The following is a 6,000-nucleotide window of genomic DNA, read 5'->3' on the forward strand; positions in this document are numbered from 1 at the left end:
CCCCTATGTTGAACAACGGAACCTGCCATGGTCCCTTTCCCTTCACCACCGTACACGGAATCATAAATCCGCTGTTGGTAACCAACGGTTCTATGATTATCTCCTCATCATCCCGAACTTCTTGACTCCCCGTCACCATGACTGAAACTATCGACCTCGCCGCTGCGTGTACCCCGCACTTCGGTAGTCGAACTCTTCCCAGACAACTTCTCTTACCGCCCTTTGGGTACTCCAAACCCTTCGGTAAATCTTTTGCCCTCTCTATCACATTTGTCCCCAGCACAAGGTCTGGCTCACCTTTCTTCGAGGACTCGCTTGCACTCACTAGCACACCACATTTCTGGAGAACCTGTTCACCCACCTTGATATCCAAGAGCACGTATCCCAAGTAGGGAATACTAGTCCCATTCGCCGCAACCAATTGAATGAACTGCGTATTTCGAACCAAACTCTTGGTCGCGAAATATTTCTCGAACCATCTTTTGCTCATGATAGTCACCTGTGACCCTGTGTCCCACAGACACTCTAATCTGGTACCATCTACCTCCACAAAGACCATAGTCTTCTCACCTACCATCCGTGAAACCAAGGTGGAGTCTCCTTTCTTACCATCCGACGTACGACTCTCTACGCGGACGGTTGGTCGTTTAACGGACCTTCCCCTTGTGTCGCCACACCTGGACACCTTCGCCACACATGCCCTGCACAATTGCACTTAGCACAAACTGGCTTTCCATCTGGAGTGTACTGAAACCTAACCGGCTTTCCATCTGGAGTATACTGAAACCTCGTTGACCTGGGTCCTCGCCTAAATGTCTGTCTGAATGTCGACGACAACCTGGACTGTCCATCTCCCTCGTCCACCGCCGCATCATTCCTTGAAACATTTGTCCTGCGCAACCAACCCTTCAACTCTTCCAGATCCCTGGTCATCTTGTGCATCTGTTGCCTAACATCCTCTATGCCTGTTTCGGTGGTCCCCCCACTAAGACTACACTGTGCCCCAATCTGCCCTGTGACACACTTCTCTTCTGACGCCAGTTTCAACCCTTCTTTGACTCCGGTGATCAACCTGTCTAGATCCTCTTTCCAATCGTCCCTACTCTCTACCTCCACCGAGTTTGCTTTTACTGTGCGACTAGTGGCTCTATTCTTTGGCAATCCTGACTCTATTGTCTCCTCCCAATCAATGGCTAAACGCCTTAGCGTGCGGAAGGACTGACTCTGCTGTTGCGACTGCCTTTTCAGATCTAAAACTAGACCCTTGTCTCTCACCCCTTCAATGAAATGATCGCACAGTAACTCTTCTCGAGAAACCTCTCTGCCACTTGTTTCTTGCTTCTTCACAAGTCTCTCGAACTTCTCATGCAAATCAGTTGCAAACTCTCTCACCGTTTCTCTGGGTAACTGTTCCCTTTCTGAGAATTCTTTCAAAAGAGTAGACAGAGACCGATTATCGCCATAGGCTTCGTTCAACACCTCAAATACATCCTCTGCGCCAAAACATCTCCTGCCCCCGTTTTTTACTTCACGTCTGGCATCACCCTCAACGTAAGACAGAACCACCTGCAGTCCTTCCTTCGATCCCAAATCCCTTTGTGCTAGCATTGCCCTCATCTCCATGACGAACTCCTCTACATCGTACCCCGCTCTTACAGACTCTTTTCCTTTGAATGACTTTATCTTTGGGGATGGGTACACTGCTACTGGCACTCTAGCCGATGTTCCTCTACTTGCTTCCAGGTTCGCCATGGTAGACTCATTTGCCACCCTATCTTGGCGTTCGTTTGTAGCCACAAATTGTGCTAACTCTACCCCGGACAGTCCCATTCTAATCCCTAACCTCTCGTAGTGATCAGCCGCCCCCAGCATCTGTACTTCTTCCCTTCTTGTATACCCTCCACTTGGTGTCTGAAGATACGAAGCACCCTCACTCTCCCTCAAAGACTCATTCAGCCTCCTCATTAAGTCATCATCACTAGGATGTAGTATCTCTCTTCTCTCTTTCCTGTCCGTCATGTTGATTAACCTTATTCCTGCAATCTACACAAAAGATCTTTCCCCAGCACGACACTAGCTTTTATATCAGTACTGTCCTGTTTCACCAGCAACTTCACATCCTGCAAAGTTACTTGTTTAAATGTAAGCGTGACGTGACATTCGCACATGAAAGTGATCCTACTGTGTTCTCCCGAACTACCAATTAGCTTTCTGATACAATTCCGGAGGAGGATCTCGCAAGTTCGGAAATAAATGCAAACGGTGATTTATTGTCACAGACGCAATCGAAAACGTGACCTTCAACGTTTACCAATTCGGTTGACAACTATTTTATTCCGTCAAACAGTTCCGAGGTTCGCAACTCCTTTCATTCACTTTCACACAATTCGCAAAGTCAAGGTCACAACACAAGTACACAAAACAGTATTGACACAGGTCTTGCGTCGCGCCGCAGTCCAAGTTCCTCTTCCTTCTCTCGTCCAGCCGATCCAGATGTCGTTGCCGCAGTCGTTGCCGTTGCTCTCGTCGTTCGATCCTAGTCCTATCCTAAGGGGTTCTCTCACATAAATATACACACACAAAAAAAACCACAAACAATGTTCCAATTGGTCCAAGCTCGCCAAGTTCACATATAACTCCACACGGTGGTCCCGTCGGATGGTGCCAAATAAGACCTACCACGGTCAAATAACAGCCCAAATATGCCCAACAAAGGTCACAATGGGTCAAATAAGACCGAAGTAAAAATCTAAGATAAACAAGGAGGTGCCAATCACATTTTTGAGTTAGCCCCGTTCTCTCCGTACGAACTATGCCCGGGAGAGGATTTCCTACGTCCTCTTGCGAGACTTGCACGGATCGAACTTGTCAACTTCCACTCTCTCCCTCAAATATGTGATAAAAATACAAGAAGAGTGGTTGGAACTAGTTTTGAACTCCCAATATTTACTTGGGGGGAGCTCTAACCCAAGGCCTGCCGTGGGCTCGTGTCTCGAGACCCCGTTGAAAAATAAGACAAGAACCGGGAAAAACTTGGCCAATTGGAACTAATTAAAAAGATAAAATAATTTCACAAAACAAAACAAACGTAGAAAACAATTACAACACAAACTCGCGTCTGCTTTCACCACCACGACACACAATAAATGTTGTCACTTTGTACTTTATTTCTTAATATAATGGCAGCTAATACACATGCGTACAGACAAGACGAGTTCTCAGAGGATTGGTGGGCTTCAGCCTGAGCGTACAATATCTCTGTCAGGCGACAAAAGGGTTAATCCCATGCTAGATCATTCTCATACATCCACAGGGCACTCACTGACCCCAATACTAGCAGATCACACAACCATCCTTTTATCAAAAAATTCAATACACTGTCCTCTTCACAATGCCAACTATTACAAACATCCCTACCATGGACAATGTCATCACAACTTCCGGTTAAAGTTTGGATTACACTATACGGGTAGAGCACACTTGACGTTCACAACAGTCACAAAATAATGATTACCGAGAGAACCCCGTAAGACAATAAAACTAGATCTAAAATAAAAAAATAAAAATAAAAATAAAATATAAAACTGAACCTGAACCTAAAACTAAACTGAAAAACTGAACACTGAAAACCCCTTAGGAAAGAGTAGTCTACAACCGACGTCTGCTCCCTGTAAACACAAAAACACACACACCCAGGGTACATTACTGCCTGTTTCCCAGTGGGTATGTACATCAAGGTATTACAACCTTTTACCTGCTTTCTCTGTGTTGGAGCATAATTTTCTTCACAATGTCTGTCGTAATTCTTTCAATGCAACTCATTAACAAAGCTAACACTACATTAATAACACATTAATGCCATCTTGTTCTTCACTGAATTCAACTATAAGCAAAGGAAAAGATGTACGAACCTCTTCTCATGCCTTCTCTCTCGGTCACGCTACCTCTGACCAAAACATGCAAACCGCGGCATCCTCCTCCATCTGCAATTATTACGGAACTATCAATAGCGAGTAAATTAACGATTTTGATTTCCTGTCGTATCCGAGATGTTGTCATCTCAGATTACTGACTGACTTCACTATGAAATTAATACTTTTCCCGGAAATCTACCACAATTTATGTTTTATCATAGTACACTTTCTTCTAATACTGTGTACAACACGGTTTAACAACATAGTCTCGGCTGTCACATCACGCTTCCACTTCAACTCTTAATCTTTCCCTTTTTGATCCCACAACGTCAAAAATAAGACTGTCTTTCACAACTCAACTAAAAGTTCAATTTTCTGATCAATCGTTTTCAAACCCATTCCTTATAACTACCAACATAATATTCTCCCAAAATATCATCCTATTTTACCAATATACCTGTGATTAATCATCAATTTTCATCAAAAATATGATTTGCACCGGCGCCATCCACAAACAGGCTTTTCTCACAACAAGCACCACTTCAAATCCAACAAATTTTCATCCTTAATCTCACCATCGATCATACAAATATAAAATCAAAATTACCTCCACGTCTGGCATCACAATCTACCACATTAGATCACCGGATGCTGCCAAGAATCTCTATTTCTTTCCCGATTCTTTTCTCAATACTACGCCAGCATGTCTTCTCGACTTCGCAGTCAGGCGGAAAAGGAACATTTTCGCGCGCGTCTCCAATCACATGACCCAAAAATACTCTCCTGCCAAAAACCTAAATCCTTCAGTACTCTTGATTCAAACCACTTTCCAACTCACAAATCTTTTTGAACTCATACCCTGTCAATCAAAATAAAATCTTAATAACACAAAAACGTATTTTGTTGTCAAAACATAATTTGCAGCAAATCTACATTTTAACCTCAGCAACGCAAAGGGAAACAAACCCGCGGTCCAATCCCTTTTTGACTAACGTAGTTGTTTCCCCTACACCGCAAATCCCTCGCACTTTGTTACACTAAGGGGGAGGGGAGGTGTACATACAGCTGTAGCTGTAAGTAATTTTTGCACTGTTACACTTGGAGGGGTTGTACATACTGCTGAATCTGTTGCTGTAGGTGTGTTTTATACTGTAATACTGAGGGGGGGGGGGGGGGTGTATATACGGCTGTAGCTGTATGTGTGTTTTGTACTGTTACAGTGAGGGCGGTAGGGGCGGGGGGTTCTACATACTGCTGTATCTGTAGCTGGTGATGTGTTTTGCACTGTTACAAACGGGGGGGGGGGGGGGGGGTGTACACACTGCTGTATCTGTAGGTTTGTTGTCTACTGTAACACTGGGGGGAGGGGGGGTTGTACTGCTGTAGCTGTAAGTGAATTTTGCACTGTTACACTTGGGGGGGGGGGGGGGGGGGTGGTACATACTGCTGCATCTGTAGCTGCATGCCCAGCCAGCAAGACATTAGCGGCCGATAGTCGGCCGAACACCCTTCAAAAAGTCGGGCAGGTGACGTCTAAATATACGACGCGGGTGTTGGCCCGACTAACTTTTGCAAAGAGGCAACGAGGCGGCCGACAGGCGGCCGAACACCTGTACTATGGCGGCACGCATCCGGTCCGATGTTAATCGGCCCGATGGCTTGTTGGACCTGCGGCCCGACACCTTATGCCGACATCGTCCCGATGTCTTCCCGCTGAAATCGATATCTTCCCGATGTCGGCATAAGGTGTCGGGCCGCAGGTCCAACAAGTTATCGGGCCGATTAACATCGGACCGGATGCGTGCCGCCATAGTGCAGGTGTTCGGCCGCCTGTCGGCCGCCTCGTTGCCTCTTTGCAAAAGTTAGTCGGGCCAACACCCGCGTCGTATGTTTTGACGTCACCGGCCCGACTTTTTGAAGGGTGTTCGGCCGATTATCGGCCGCCAATGTCTTGCTGGCTGGGAACGTGATAATATACCAACCTAATCAATCATTTTTAATAATATCGTTTTGGAAAACGTGAACCAACATAAACATCTTGGCGTAATCTTGCAGAATAATTGTAAGTGGGACTTCCAAGTGAGAA

This window comes from Littorina saxatilis, linkage group LG9, assembly GCF_037325665.1.
Source record: "Littorina saxatilis isolate snail1 linkage group LG9, US_GU_Lsax_2.0, whole genome shotgun sequence".
Lineage (NCBI taxonomy): Eukaryota > Metazoa > Mollusca > Gastropoda > Littorinimorpha > Littorinidae > Littorina > Littorina saxatilis.